Below are 17369 nucleotides of genomic sequence, written 5' to 3'. Positions count from 1 at the left end.
TGAGTCTTCTTTCAACTTATATACTGGAAGAATATATCATGTGAAATTGAGGCAAAACTCAAATACAGCCTCACCATATAACAAAAGCAGAATTAAGCTAATGTTAGAATATGATATTAAGATGTTAGTTTCTTATATTTTATACCTTTATGATAGTTGACTATAGCATACTAGAATTTAATAAATACCAAACAAGATATAAACAAATAGATATGATTTCCTGTTGGACATTATTACAATTTTTTTATAAATAAACATTCTCCATGTGATCATTTATGGGGTTATCTATTTTCTATAGATGGGTTTAATCATTTTAGATCATTGTATCTAATATCCATAATCATTATCCAGACCTTGTGATTGAGGTGAGGAAGAACAAAATATCTAGATTTCTCCTTCTCTTTTCCTCTTCTCCTTTTTGTAGTGTGAATTCTAATCCTTTCTCCAAATTCTCCTATTAATAAAGGAAGAATGGTTGTGGATATCAAGCAAAAGGCTTCAAATCAAGAATTTCATACTTTCCGGGAGGAGGATGGGAAGGGATGGGAAGGAGAAAAAAAGGAGGAGCTACAATGCTTGATAAGAAATGTACTCATTATCTTGCCCATGTAATTGTAATCCCTCTGTACAGTATTTTCACAATAAAAAAATAGATGAGAAGGGGTACCAAGATGGTGAAGGTCAGTACGGAAACGCCACAGCTCTCCCCAACCCAAAAGAGAGTTCAAGTTCCAATGCTTAATCTCCCCAAGAGACTGACAACAACAAAAAGATGAACACCCAGAGAAAAACAGAAGGTGGAAAATAACAAAAAAGAAAGAGAGAAAAAGAAGAATTTCAGAACAGAGGAGCAGGAAGACCCCTCCCTCAACCTTTACTGGTCGCGCAGCAGCACACCAAGCCATGGCCAGACCACCCAGCAGGGGCTGTCCAAGTCCCAGAGATACAGGAGTTTGTCTGCAGATAACCTGCGCAGAAGCAGCCTGAGGTACTAGTGTCAGACCCACTGATCGTGATGAACGGAGAAACCTCCTAGCCGGGAGCTTGAACAAAGATCCCACCCCTCACTCTCCATCTGAGCAGAGAGGCTCCATCCCACCAAAGCCCCTCAACCCCATGGCAGGAACCCCAGAACTACATGGGACTCCCACCGAACACCAGAGCAGAAGACATGCAAGGAACTGGTGCTGATCCAGAGAGTGCAAATGCAGACAAACCCCAGTGCTCAGAACCTGCACGGAGGCCCCTCCCCCACCCCTCGGGCAGAGGTTAGAGGCCCATCTCATGGTGCAGACCCAAACAGCATCAAATTAGGCAGAGACAGAAGAGAATCACACAGAGCTACCACCGCCCAGCCCAGCCCACATATACCTCAACTGAACTCTGATTGGAAAGGCAACCAACGACCTACATCACACAGAAACAACTAGCTCCAGGGTGAGTACCCCGCAGGGGACTCTGTATCCCTCAAGAGAGACCAGGGATGGTGGGAATCCCCAGACCATGAGCCAGACCTCCTACCCCAACACCTATACCACAGGACCCACTAAAACTGGGAACCGTTCGAGAGCTCCACCAAACTGTGTAGCACACTCAGCTGACCAGGCTACAGCAAGAACGCCCTTGGAAGGGAGCTTAAACGCCCAAGCCAGGAACAGCACCCCTGGGTCAAGATACCCAATAGTGGAAGAAATTTGAACTGTGTACCCCAGGCTGTGTAACCTAGGTGGGATACACAGCAGCACATCTCCAACCCGCGTTCCCCAGCCCTTGGGCCGGGACCAGGCCTGGGGATCTAGTGCCTGAGCAACACAACCAACCTTTCCCAACTGAAGTCAGAAGCTGAGCATAAGCCTCAGCAGAGGGGAGAAAACAAGGAACTGCACCCACTGGGAAGCACGCCTGTGAGAGCAAAAGACCAGGGGGGCTCAGGACAAGAGAAGCCCAAACCCCACCAGAACCCGACCCATATATTCTAGGTTATTAGACAACACAGGCCACCAGGACCTGATAATAGGCAGGAGCTCAGGCTGGTAAGGTGGCTCAGCAGTAGAGTGCTTGTGTTGGGTGCATGAGGTCTTGGATCTGATTCCTCAGCACCACATAAGCACAAAGGGTCAGAAGTGGTGCTGTGGTTCAAATGGTAGGATGCCATCCTTGAGCTTAAGATCTGAGTGACAGTGCCCAAGCCCAGAGTTCAAGCCCAAAAACCAGCCTTTCCTCCACAAAAAAAACCATCAGGAGCCCATAGCAGACTCCAGCATCTGAGAGAGTTCATCCAACACAACCAATCTTGGCAAGAGCACCCGTAGGAGCAAACAGGAGCAGTCTAGGCCGCTCAACCCTTCCAATGACGAGAGCTGCCAGTGATCTACAGCAAAGAGCTGTGAACCCTATGTGGGTCAGACCAGCAGCTGGAGGTCGGCCCCCAACAGAACTGAAATCAGGTACAAACTCTCTCTACCAACACAGAAACAACAACCAAGCAAAGTCAGACACATATTGACCAAAACAAAATTTCAGATTAGTCTCCAATAATCCTGGACCCACATGGGAAAGTCACAGAGAAAAATTACAAGATTTATTAGTAGCCAGGATAGCAAAGGTATCCCCAATAGCCAGCAGCTACACAGGGGAGAGCCCCAGTGAGAGCAAAGCAGGAATGAAAGACAAAAGCTACATCCAAGGGATGCTGGAGACAATGACTCAAAAAATAAAGCGAGAAATAGACCAGAAATTAAAGAACACAGGGACAAACTATCGAAAGAGATGCAGGATCTCAAACACGAGGTACACACAAAAGTAGAGGAAGTACACACCTCACTCAGAAGTGAGAAAAATGCCAAAATAAAGGCAATACATACCTTATTAAGAGGTGAGATCAGTACTTTGAGAACCAACACCAAATCCATAAATGAGTCCATTTCTTCCTTGCAAACCACAATGGAAGCCAAAGTTAACAGAGTGAACGAAATGGAATGTAGAGTGTCAGATACAGAAGACAGAATACACCAACTGGACCAAACAATGACAGATATGGAAACATCACTTAAATTATGCCCAAGGGAAATTCAAGAGCAAGCAGATAGTGCCAAGAAATTTAACCATTGTATAATTGGAGTGGACGAAGGTGAGGAATATCAAAGCAAGGGAATGCAACACCTATTCAACAAGATAATCAGTGAAATTTTCCCCATCTCAAAAAAGAACATCTTACCTACATAACAGAAGCATATAGAATACCTAACAAGCAAGACACCAGGAGAAACACTTCTAGACACATTATAGTAAAAATGATAGACCTGAATAATAAGGAAACCATCTTGCATGCAGCAAAAATGAAGAAGGAGCTATAATAAACGGGAAAAAATTAGAATCACTGCAGAACTCTCCACACAAACACTGAATGCTAGAAAGGCCTGGGAAAGTACCATATGAGCCCTGAGAGCCAATAACTGTCAACCCAGACTGATATACTTGGAAAAGCTAGCATTCACATTCGATGGAGAGCTGAAAATTTTTAATAACAAATAAAAACTAAATGAATACATAAACATTAAGCCAGCATTACAAAGAATACTAAGAATGGGAACACAACCTGAAGAAAGCAACCAGGAACAGGGACATGTACCCAGACAGTCATTAATAGAAATGTAACTGAGCAAGCACAGGAGGAAAGGAAAGAAGAAAAACTGAGGGAAATTGGGAATGACAGGGATCAAAATGCATCTCTCTATACTGTCTCTTAATATTAACGGGCTTAATTTGCCAATCAAAAGAAAAAGAACTGCGGATTGGATTAGAAAACATGACCCATCCATCTGTTGACTTCAGGAGACACACCTCTCAGCCAAACATACAAACAAACTCAGAGTAAAGAGTTGGAAAAGGATCTACCAATCAAATGCCCCCAGTAAGAAAGCAAGTGTAGCAAGCCTGATATCTCAGAAGATAAACTTTTCATTATAATCAATACAAAAAGACAAGGCTGGACACTACATATTAATACAGGGAACAACCCAAGAGGAGGACAGTTCCCTCTTATATTACCAACTTATATTCCCCAAACATTGGTGCACCCAGATATGTTAAGCAAATACTCTCAAACTTACAGAATAAAATAGATCCCAATATGATAATACTAGTAGACTTTAACACCCCACTCTCCCCAAAGGACAGGTCTACCAAACAGAGGATTGGAAAAGAAGCTACTGAATTAAGTGAGGCCATACTTCAACGGAATTAACTGACATCTACCGAGTATTTCACCCTAAAACAACAGAGTACACATTCTTCTTAGTAGCTCATGGAACTTTCTCCAAAATAGACCATATCATAGTTCATGCAAGGAACTTAAGCAAATACAAGGGGATCGACTTAATCCCCTCTATCCTATCTGACCACAGTGGAATCAAGCTAGTTCTCAATAACAAAGCATACAGCAGAAATTATTCTAATACATGGAAATTGAACAGCACACTTCTAAGCAATGGCTAGGTAACAGAAGAGATCAAAGAAGAAATAATTTTCTACAACTCAATGAAAATGAAAACACCGCACAAAGAAACTTGTAGGACACATCAAAAGCAGTCCTGAGGGGAAAATTTATTGCCCTCAGTGCCCACATCAAGAAAATAGAGACAGACCAAGTAAATTATCTCATGTTGCAATTAAAATAGCTAGAAAAACATGAAAAAAAATGCAACCTAAATTTACTAGAAGGAGCCAGATAACCAAACTAAGAGTGGAGATTAATGAATTAGAAAATTGTAGAACCATAGCCAGAATTACCCAAAGAAAAAACTGGTTCTTTGAAAAAATAAATAAAATTGATGGACCGTTGGCAAGATTAATTAAAAAGAAGAGAGGAAACCCATATTAACAGGATTAGGGATGCCATAGGAAAATTCACAATACATACACAAAATATCTAAAACAATCTTAATGGACTACTTTCAAAAGTTATACTCTCTAAAGTAAGAAAACCTGGCAGAAATGGATGCATTTTTAGAGAAATACAAGTTGCCCAAACTGAGCAAAGAAGAAGTAAATCATTAAATAAGCCAATATCCTACAACGAGATACAGAAACAATCAGAAGTCTTCCAATAAAAAAAAAAAAGCCCAAGACCAGATGGATTCACAGCAGAATTCTATAAGACCCTTAAAGAAGAACTAATGGCCATAATCCTCAAGCTCTTCAGAGAAACAGAGAAGGAGGGAACTATCCCAAACTCATTCTACGAAGCCAATATCACACTCATCCTCAAACCAGCCAAAGACCCAACCAAAAAAGAGAATTACAGGCCAATTTCCTTGATGAACACAGATGCAAAGATCCTTAACAGGATTCTAGCTAACAGAATCCAGAAACATAAAAAAAAATCATACACTATGATCAGATAGGCTTCTTCCCAGAGATGCAGGGATGGTTTAACATACTTAAGTCAATAAATGTAATCCTACACATCAACACAGCCAAGGTCAAGAACCACATGATTATCTCCACAGATACAGAAAAGGCCTTTGATAAAATTCAACATTCATTCATGGTAAAAGCTCTGGAGAAAATAAGAATAGAAGGAACATTTCTTAAAACAATAAAAGCCATTTATGACAGACAAATAGCCAGTATTATACTTAATGGGGAAATGCTAAAACCAATTCTCTTAAAATCAGGAACAAGGCAAGGATGCCCACTGTCTTCACTCCTCTTCAAAATAGTCCTGGAACCCTTACCCAGGTAAATAAGGTAAGAAAAAGACATTAAAGGGATCCGCATAGGAAAAGAAGAAGTTAAACTATCCCTTTTCACAGATGACAAAATACTATACCTTCACGATCACAAAAACTCCATTCCCAAACTCTTAGAAATCATAAATCACTTCAGCAAAGTAGCAGGATACAAAATCAACCCATAAAATCAGTTGCCTTCCTGTACACTGACAATGTACAAGCAGAAAGGGAGCAACCCCATTCACAATAACCTCCCCCAAAATAAAATATTTAAGAATTAACCTAACCAAAGATGTAAAAGAACTATTTAATGAAAACTATAAAAATGTGGTATATATACACAATGGAATTCTGTGCCTCCGTCAGAAAGAATGACATTGACCCATTTGTTAGGAAATGGAAAGACTTGGAAAAATTATATTAAGTGAAGTAATCCAGGCCCAAAGAAACTTAGGTCCCATGATTTCCCTTATTTGCTAAAACTAGTATATTCTGAGTCAAGCAGAAAGGTCAGATAAGTTGATGTTAGAGAAATGAACCCTAAGATAAGCATTCAAATGTCTTTTTTCTTTCAGGTGATTGTTTCTAACACATTTATAAGATTAGTTCTTTGTTGCTTTGTATGTTCCTGCCCCATGGTGTAACCCCTGCTTTCACTGTATTTGATGTTGATATAATTTGTGGAGGGGAAGAGAAAAAAACAAATTATTTAAATAGGGATACAGGTGGATCTATTGTAACAATGAGATATACAAGTCATTATGTCCAATACGAACTTTACAACTTTGGTGGGGGGAAGGAGGATTGGGTTGGGGGGGGGAGGAGCATGGGAAGAGATGGGAAGGGGAAACAAAGGAGGAGTCTACAATGATTGATAAGAAATGTACTCATTATGTTGCCCATGTAATTATAAACCCTCTTTACAGTATTTTCACAATAAAAAAAATAAATAAAACTATAAAAAGTTAAAGAAAGAAATTACACAAGATACTAGGAAATGGAAAGACCTCCCATGCTCTTGGATAGGCAGACTTAATATAGTGAAAATGGCAATACTGCTTTCAAGTATTTTCATTGGCTATTTTCATTATTGCCTTTGTTCTGGTTTTCTTATCAGGAACACAGGGTTACACAAAAAGATCTTCCTAAGATATAGGATCTTAGGCAGAAAAAAATAAATGTATAATTAAAGATTTTCATCTCTTAAGAGAATAAAAAGGTCAGAAGACATTTTGTTATTACTTGCATGGTTCAGATGACTTGAATGTTTTGGTTGTTAAACTAAGAGGAATACATGTAAAATGTTACAGTTGTTCCAAACGATGATACATTTTTGCTACAATAAGATGAAAACTCTGACAAGGTTAGAGGGCATATCGATTTTGGGGGAGAAGTCTTAATTTTAGAATGCCAAGGTAGATACCTAAAACAGCACTGCCTATCACATATCTGCTAATTTTATACTTATGGCCTATAAGTTTATAAAACTACATAGTTGAATTGAATGAGAAATGTTTGATTTATGCAATTGACTCAAAAACAACTAAAACCTGAAAACACTTCTATATATTTATATAAACTAATATATCCAGTGAGGATTTAAAAATTTTTAGAATATATATTTAACATTCATGTCAAAATATTGTTTATTTGTAAATGTTTATTTTTAATTGTTGTCAGTCGTGGGACTTGAAATCTGGACCTGGACACTGCCCCTCAGCTCTTCAGGTCAAGATTAGTGCTCTACCACTTGAGCAACTAACAGTTTTCTTTTGTCTCATTTGAGGTAAGAGTGTCATGGACTTTCCTGCCTAGGCTAGCTTTGAACCATGATTCTCAGCTCTCAGCCACTTTAGTAGCTGGGGTTACAATCATGAGCCACTGGCGCCTAGCTACAATATGGAAAGAAATCATTAAAATTACACCAGAATTAAACAAATTAGAATCCAAAAATAAAAATTGTAAGAACCAAAAACCAAAGAGTTGATACTTTGAAAAATTAAAAAAATTGACAGATCCTTAGCCAATCTTATGAGAAAAAGAAGAGAACACACTCAAATAAATAAACTCAGGTATGAGAATGGAAACATCACCAGAGTAACAACCAAGATTCAGAACGATATAAGAGAATACTTCTCAAAATATTATGCTAATAAGTTAGAGTGCCTGGCAGAAATAGACGTTTTCCAAGCCAATATCGAAATGCTGAAACAAACCAAGGTGAGTTAAACCATCTTAACTGGCTCATATCAAACACTGAAATAGAAACAGTAATAAGAGACCTCCCATCTCAGAAAAGCAGCTTTACAGCGGAATTCTATAAGGCCTTCATGGCAGAGCTAACACAAATACTTTTCCAACTCTTCAATGGAATTGAAATAGAAAATTCACTACCGAACTCATTCTATGAAGCCATCATAACCCTCATCCCAATACCAGGCAGGGACTCATCAAACAAAGAGAACTATAGACCCATTTCTTTGATGAACATTAATGCAAAACTTCTCAACAAAATTCTGGCCAATCAATTTCAACAATTCATCCAAAAACTCATACAGCACCATCAAACAAGATTCATTTCAGGGCTGCAAAGCTGGTTCAATATACACAAATCAATTAACATAATTCATCACATCAACAGGAGCAAGGATAAGAACCACATGATTATCTCAATAGATGCAGAAAAAAGCATTTGACAAGATCCAACACTCCTTTGTGATGAGGGTTCTGGAAAAATTAGGAATCCAGGGAACATTCCTCAATACAATAAAGGCTGTATATGACAAACATCCAGAATTTTACTTAATGGTGAAAAACTAAAGCCATTTCATCTTAACTCAGGAAGGAGACAAGGATGTCCACTCTCTCCACTTCAATTTAGTAATAGAATGACTAGCTACAGCAATAAGAAAAGAGGCAATAAAGGGATCCAAACAGGGAAAGATTTAATAAAACTCTCCCTCTTAGCAGATGACATTAGCTTGTGTTTAATGAATCCCACGGACTCCACACCCAAATGACTCAAGCTGATTCTAAATTTTGGCAAAGTAATGGGGTATAAAATTAACCCTCAAAAATCAATGGCTTTTCTCTATGGCAGCAATGGGAAAAGTGTGGCTGAAATCAGGAAAGCAACTCCATTTGTAATAGTCCCACAATCAATAATACCTAGGAATTAACTTAACCAAAGAAGTGAAGGACCTCTATAATGAAAAATTTAAAAAACGTGGAAAAAAGAAAATTTTAAAAACGTGAAAAAGGAAATCAAACAGAAATTAGAAAGTGGAAAAACCTCTCATGTTCCTGGATTGGAAGGATATACATCGTGATAATGGCAATAATCCCCAAGGCTATCTTCTAATTCAATGTGATGCCTTTCAATGTTCCCACGGCATTCTTCAACGAAAAAGAAGAGGCAATCCAAAAATTTACATGGAACTATTAAAGGCCCCAAATAGCAAAAACAATCCTTAACAGAAAGAACAATGCTGGAGGAATATCAATACCAAATTTCAAACTCTACTATAAATCCATAGTAATCAAAACAGCTTGATACGTGCACAAGAACAGACCTCAGGACCAATGGAATAGAGCTGAAAACCCAAAAAGGAACCTACAGACATATAAGCCATCTAATCTTTGATAAGGGAGTTAAAAAATTAGAATAGAGGAAAGACAGCCTCTTCAGTAAATGGTGCTGGCAAAACTGGTTAACTACTTGTAGAAAACTAAAGCTCGATCCTTATATAACACCCTGTATCAGAATCAACTCCAAATGGATCAAAGACCTCAGAGTCAAAGCAGACATTCTGAAAACATTACAGGATGGAATAGGAGAAATCATAGGTCTCCTTGGTACAGGCCTAAAATTTCTTAATAGAAACCTAGAAACACAACAAATCAAAGAGAGGTTGGACAAAATGGGATTGCATGAAATTGCTGAGCTTCTTCATGGCAAAGGGTATAGCTAACAAGATCAACAGGAAGACCACGCATTGGGAGATATTCACTAGCCATACAATGGACAAGGGTCTCATATCTAAAATATACCTAGAATAGAATTGAAAACCCAGAAATGAACCCACAGACCTATAGCACTGTAATCTTCAGTAAGGGAGCTAAAAACTAGAATGGAAGAAAGACACCCTCTTCAGTAAATAGTGCTGGAAAAATTGGTTAATCATTTGTAGAAAAGTAAAGATGGATCCTTATATATCACCCTGCACCAGAATCATCTCCAAATTGATCAGATACCTCGGAGTCAAAGCAGACACTCTGAAATCTTTAAAGGATGGAGTTAGAGAAACCCTAGGTCTCCTTTTCACAGGTCAATATTTTCTTAATAGAGACCCGGAAACACAACAAATCAAAGAAAGGTTGGAAAAATGGGATTGCATGGAATTGCAGAACTTCTGCATGGCTAACACATAGCTAGCAAGATCAAGGGTCTCATATCTAAAATATACCTGGAACTCAAAAAATTAAATTCCCCAACAACAAATTTTCAATGAAACAACTGGGCAATAAATGAGTGGGCTAAAGGCCCACTGAAGAGGAAAGAAGGAAGGGCAATAGATACATGAGGAAATGCTCAACCTCCCTAGCCATAAGAGAAATACAAATCAAAACAACATTGTGATATCACCTCACCCCAGTTCCAATGGCTAAATCAAGAAATATAATTGCAAAAGATGCTGGAGGGGATGTGGACAGAAGGGAACTTTACTGCATTGTTGGTAGGAGTGTAAACTTGTTCAACCACTTTCGAAATTAGTATGGAGGTTCCTCAAAGACGCCACATAGAGCTGTCCAATGACCCAGCAATCCCACTTTTGGGCTTTTACCCAAATGATCACAAATAAGACCTTACTAAAGCTACCAGTACAACCATGTTTATTGCAGCATTATTTACCATGGCTAAGATATGGAACCAACACAGATGCCCCTCAGTAGATGAATGGAACAAGAAAATGTGGTATATATACACAATGAAATTCTATGCCTCCATCAGAAAGAATGACATTGCTCCATTTGTTAGGAAATGGGAAGAATTGGAAAAAATATATTGAGTAAAGCAAGACAGCCCCAAAGAAACATAGTTCTCATGGTTTCCCTTACTTGCAATCCCTAGTATACGTCTGAGACAGCAGAAACGTTCAGATAAGTAGATGTTTGATGAAATGAACCCTAAGGTAAGGATTCAAATGGGTTTTTTTTCTTATTATTGTTTCTAACATATTTATAAGATGATTTGTTTCTTGCATTTTATGTCCCTTCCCCAAGGTATAACCCCTGCTCTCACTGTAGTTTATGTTAATATAATTTGTGGAGGTGAAAGGGAATAACAAATTGTTTATATGTGGATACAGGTGGACGTGTTGCAACAATGAGATGTACAAGACTTTATATGGAAAAACGAACTTTACAACTTTGGCTGCGGGGGGGGGATTAAAGAGGAGAGGGACTGGGGTGGTGAGAAGGGAAGGGATGGGAAGGGGAAACAAAGGAGGTGGCAAAAATGCTTGGTAAGAAATATACTCATTTCCTTGCCCATGTAATTGTATCCTCTGTTTACAGTATTTTCACACTAAAAAATTATCTGAAAAAATTTGCATCAGTTGATAGTGCATATGATTTTATTTTTATTACAAACATAGAATGTAGTAAAAATTTTCATTGCAATTACACTACACTAGGATGTGGGCAGATTCTAATGTAAATAATAGACTGTGCTTATGTAGAGAATTTGAGCATCCAGAATTTTAATATGCCTGTGATCCTAAAACTGATACCTTACTGATATTGAGTGACAAATACAACTTCCGATAAGTACAGAAGTTTTCCTTGTATGTTTTTAATACATATTTTTATTGTAAATGTCCTGTGCAGAGTGTTTACAGTTACATATGTAAAGTAATGAGTACATTTCTTATTGAGCATTTTTACCCCCTCCTTGGTTTTTCCCCTACCATCCCTTCCCTTCACGCCTCCCAACTCTTCCCTCCAACCCCCTCCCCCGATAGAGTGTCTTGTACATCTCATTGTTGCAATGGGTCAACCTGTATCCTTTCCTTGTATCTTAAATGAAGAAATCCTGATTGATTTGTGCTGATTCTACTTGTGTAGACACACCTAAGATCACTCGCCAAGTCTAAGAGCACGTAATTCACATGCACATCATTTTTTGTCATTTTGGTATAATTGTGTTCTACACATTTATTGACAGGTTACAAATTATTCTCAAATTTTAATACATTAAAATACTTTCTTTTTGTCTTATTTTCTTGACCATGAAATCAGCAAGACCTCAGTCAGCATTTCTCACATAGGACTTTTCACATGAGTTTGTTAAATGTTGACCTGAGCTCCAATCTTCTGAGGACTCCCTCATCTGCTAAAGAATTGATGCTGGCTGTTGGAAAAGAACTCAAGGAAGAATGCCATTTAAAGCCTTATAACTTTATTCTGTACCAGGGTATTTTCCTGCTACTTTGGTTTTTGAGAGTGTCTACAAGAACTAGCATTCCCTGGGGAGCAAGGAGACGCCATATGACGTTTACTTACTGAGATTCCGATTGGCTTGCTATCACTTGTACTGCATTTTGAAAGTCGAATGTGTCAAAACCTACCCATTTGAAGAGATAAGAGGAGATGCTGGGAAGACGGCTCAGTGGTAGATTTCTTGCTTTGCATGCATGAGGCCTGGGTTCAATTCTTCAGCACCACATAAACAGAAAAAGCTGGAAGTGGTGCTGTGGCTCCAGTGGTAGAGCACTAGCCTTGAGCTGAAGAGCTGAGGGACAGCACCTAAGCCCAGAGTTCAAGGTCTACACTGGGGTGGAGCTTGTATTGAGTACATAACAAACTGCTTCATGTGTTTGGCAAGTTACCTGTCTCCAGTGTGCTGTAAGAATAGGACTATCATATAAATTAATAAATTACTTTATAAAAAGAAATAGGAGTGGTAAAAGAATTTTTAGAGACAAATACATCTTCAACATATTTGATTCCAAACATTATGTCTAAGGCATATTCAACAAGTAGTGAAACTTGTGTTGTCTGTAACTATGTGTCTTTCTCCATGTGTGCATGTGTACATGTGTGTATGTATGTATTTTTGTGTATAGTAACATGCATGTATACATATATAAGGGCATATACACACATATATGCATTTAAAAATAAATATACATATATAAATATATGTGTATATATTTATATCAGTTGTTCAATGATTTAATCTATAGTTCCCAGCACATTGTCATTCTCACAAAGTGTACATGATAAACTGCTCTGAGGTTCCGTGCTCTATGATGGGCATCCTTTGTAATCACTTCCCCCATTACCTTGTATTTCATCCCTGAATATATTTGGTCTAATTTTCACAGAAAAGCATTGTTTTCATTACATGTATTTACTTATAATAAAATAAAAAGGTCGTTTGTTAAAGAAAAAAGAAAACGAACTTTTAGGTCAGAGGTTAAAAGTATCCTATCCATTTCAATGATTCCTATGAGATAAAATTTATAACAGTAGTAAAAGTGAAAAGGAATTCCTAGATCTGTTGTTTTGCCATTTAGAATAGAAATGAATAACATCACGTCACTGTTATAACTCTTAAAGAATGCAAGGGTAACTGATGGTCGCTATCATGTTCCCACAAAACCAGTGGATTCTGAAGGATAATAGTAGATCAGCAGAAATTCTTTTTTTTTTTTATTGTGAAAATACTGTACAGAGGGTTTATAATTACATGGGCAAGACGGTGAGTACATTTCTTATCAAGCATTGTAGCCTCCTCCTTTGTTTACCCTTCCTATTCCTTCCCATCTTTCCTCTCACCCCTCCTCCCCCCCCAAGTTGTAAAGTTCAATTTTGACATGACAACTTGTACTTCTCATTGTTGCAACAGGTCCACCTGTATCCTTATTTAAATGACTTGTTTTTCCACTTCCCCTCCACAAATTATACCGACATCAAATATAGTGAAAGCAGGGGTTATACTGTAGGGGAGGGACATACTAGGGTCAGGTGATATCACAATGCTGTTTTGATTTGCATTTCTTTTATGGCTAGGGAGGTTGAGCATTTCTTCATGTGTCTATTGGCCATCCTTCTTTCTTCTTCAGAGAAGTTTCTCTTTAAGTCATTAGCATACTTATTTATTGGGCAGTTGTTTCTTTGAGGATTTATTGTTGGGGGATTTAATTTTTTGAGTTCCAAGTATATTTTAGATATGAGACCCATGTCCGTTGTATGGTTAGTGAAGATCTCCCAATCTGTGGGCTTTCTATTGATCTTGCTAGCTATGTCCTTTGCCATGCAGAAGCTCTGCAACTTCATGCAACCCCATTTGTCCAACCTTTCATTGATTTGTTGTGTTTGCGGGTCTCTATTCAGAAAATTTCGGCCAGAGCCAAGGAGACCTAGGGTTTCTCCTATTCCATCCTGTAATGTTTTCAGAGTGTTGCTTTGACTCTGAGGACTTTGATCCATTTGGAGTTGATTCTGGTGCAGGGTGATATATAAGGATCTAGCTTTAGTTTTCTACAAGTAGTTAAGCAATTTTGACAGCACTATTTACTGAAGAGGCTGTCTTTCTTCCATTCTATTTTTTTAGCTCCCTTATCAAAGATTAGATGACTATAGGTCTTTAGGTTCATTTCTGGGTTTTCAATTCTATGCCATTGGTCCTGAGGTCTGTTCTTGTGCCAGTACCAAGCTATTTTGATTACTATGGCTTTATAGTAGAGTTTGAAATTTGGTATTGATATTCCTCCAGCAGTGTTCTTTCCATTGAGGAGCGTTTTTGTTATTCGGGGTCTTTTATTGTTCCATATGAATTTTTGGATTTCCTCTTCTATTTCCTTGAAGAATGAGGTTGGAATTTTGATAGGTATCGCATTAAATTTGTAGATAGCCTTGGGAAGAATTGCCATTTTCACGATGTTAATCTTTCCAATCCAGGAGCATGGGAGTTTTTCCCATTTTCTAAGTTCTGTTTTGATTTCCTTTTTCAAGTTTTTAAAGTTTTCACCATAGAAGAGCAGCAGACATGAAGCATGAAAGAGAAAGAGAGGAAATGGGAGAGTGAAAGAGAAAGAAATATCACAATACTGAAAGTGCATAACAAATAAACAAGAGCAGTATGAGAATATTCATACTGCTGTCTTTAGACTCTACATATACATTTGAAGGTATTTGATGTATGATAACCCATCAAAATGAAATATAAAGTTATTTTGTTAAAAATAAAAATGTCTCAGGAGTAATTTTAAATGCAAAAACAATCTTCATGGAAGCAAACTCTGAGCTATTTCATGACTTTGAAAAGGATAAAGTGGTTGAAGTTAGTATAAATTCAGAAGTATGACAATTCACAATGATATAAAAAGGTATTCATATATTTAATAACATAACCCAAAGCAGAAAGCAAATGTTGAATAATTGATTTTTTTTAAAAACATTCTGTCAGGTGCTTGGAAGGTGGCTCAGTGTTAGTGTGCTTGCCTTGCATGCATGAGGCCCTAGATTTGATTTCTCAGCACCACATAAGCAGAAAAAGATGGAAGTGGTGTTGTGTCTCAAGTGGTAGCACTAGCCTTGAGCTGAGGGACAGCACCTAGGACCCAGAGTTCAAGCCCCATTACCAGCAAAATCAAAATATAAAACAAAACTAAATACAGTCACTCACTTTTGTGGCCTCAATGCTTTAGAATCACTGCTTCAGCCTCTGGGTAAGATTTTAGGTGTGGACATTTATCAACATTCCTGATTCAGACTCCACTTGATAACTTTATAAATAAATATTTTGTTCTTAATTTTCCTCTTCGTAAATTCACATGCACGATAAAAAATGGTTTGGCCATCCCAGTAACCTTCTCCAAGTACTTCAAAATGATGATTACAAAAAGTTGTATTATATTACAACAAGGAAAACAATGCTACAAAGAAGAAAAACCAATAATTAAATATTAATGATTAATAAAATGAAAAACAAAACAATTACCAGTGTTTTCAGTTTTTGAAGGGTACTACGTATTAGATTTTACTATTTTCTCATATTCCTGTACATTTAAAACTGCCTAAGATTATGATGTTCAACAAGAGTTTTATAGGCTATGAGCAGTCTTTAAAGTTACCCATTAAGATTACTATTTATGGCTCATCTCATCATTTGTATATGGCTTATATCATCATTTGTTCCTCACTAACATATAAAATAAGGAAGCCCTATATTTTTAATAGAAACTATGTAGTTAAAAGTCTTAACTCTTTATTCTGCTCCTTTACACAAAGACTTTGCAACTTCTCATTAGTAAAGTTTCTATAAACTCTGAAATGTACATACTTAGTAGCATATGTCTGCTACCATAAATCTTAAATAATTTATCAAAAAGTTTTATGACCTGGGGCTGGGTAGGTGGCTCAGTGGTAGAGTGCTTGCCTTGCATGCATGAAGCCCTGGATTCGATTCCTCAGCACCACATAAGCAAAAAGAAAAAATTTGGAACTGGCACGTTGGTTCAAGTGGTAGAGCATTAGCTTTGAGCTGAAGAGCTGAGGGACAGCGCCCAGTCCCAGAGTTCAGGCCCCACGCCCAGACTCCCCCCCCCCCCAAAAAAAAAATTTATGTCCTGCCAAACAGTCCTAGTTTTGGCATATATAAGCAAATTCCCAAAATTAAATATGTTTAAAACATTAAAACTTTAAAAAAACCTTAACACTTGCTTCAGTGTTCATTATGAGAGGTGCCTTGTATAAAATAATTGAATTCCTCCTCTTACACATCTCTTGAACAACAAATATTTGGAATTATTTTGTTTTTGTCATGTCAGTCTTTATTCTTAAATGTGTGCTTATGTAAGAAGTACATGGTTCTAAAATTTCATGGCAATTCTTTTGAGCTTACTTTTTGTTGAATTGTCTAGTTTAAGAAAATCAATTACACTTTATATATAAAAAATGTTCTACGCTCAATTCAGCATCAAGTAATCTAACAATGGAACAATACAGAGAAGATTAGAATGGCCCCTGAGAAAGGATGACAGGCAAATTCCTGAACCATTCCATACTTTTACAACAACAGATGCTGGAGGGGATGTAGCCACAAGAGAACTGTACTGCATTCTTGGTGGGAGTGTAAACTTATTCAACCCTTTGGAAAGTACTATGGAGGTTCCTCGAAAGACTCCACATAGAGCTCCCCTAAGACCCAGGAATCCCACTTTTGTGCATTTACCCAGATGATCACAAACAAGACCACACTAAAGCTACCAGCACAACTATGTTTACTGCAGCATTATTTACCATCGCTAAGATCTGAAACCAACCCAGATGCCCCTCAGTAGATGAATGGATCAAGAAAATGTGGTATTTATACCAACGGAATTCTATGCCTCCATCAGAAAGAATGGCAACGCCCAATTTGTTAGAAAATGGAAAGACTTGGAAAAAAATATTAAGTGAAGTAAGCCAGATCCAAAGAAACATAGGCCCTATGTTTTCCTTAATTTTTAATAACTATTTTATGTCTGAGATAAGCAGAAAAGGTTAATAGCTTTGCACATATGACCAGATTAGGCAAATGAAACCCAAGATAGGAACACACGTGTGTGTTTTTTTTGTTTCTTT

At 37.7% G+C, this 17369-nt stretch overlaps 1 non-coding gene across 1 annotated transcript; it reads left to right on the top strand.

Annotated features, from left to right (window-relative positions):
- Positions 1 to 16711: 16711 nt before the first annotated feature.
- Positions 16712 to 16814, top strand: LOC122108336. Its single transcript, XR_006147544.1, has one exon. It is a non-coding gene; the product is annotated as a U6 spliceosomal RNA (small nuclear RNA).
- Positions 16815 to 17369: the final 555 nt, after the last annotated feature.

This window comes from Dipodomys spectabilis, unplaced genomic scaffold (genome assembly GCF_019054845.1).
Source record: "Dipodomys spectabilis isolate Male_0828 unplaced genomic scaffold, ASM1905484v1 ptg000057l, whole genome shotgun sequence".
NCBI classification, from domain to species: domain Eukaryota; kingdom Metazoa; phylum Chordata; class Mammalia; order Rodentia; family Heteromyidae; genus Dipodomys; species Dipodomys spectabilis.
Note: the sequence above shows the minus strand (reverse complement) of the source record. Positions and strands in the feature narration are given on the sequence as shown.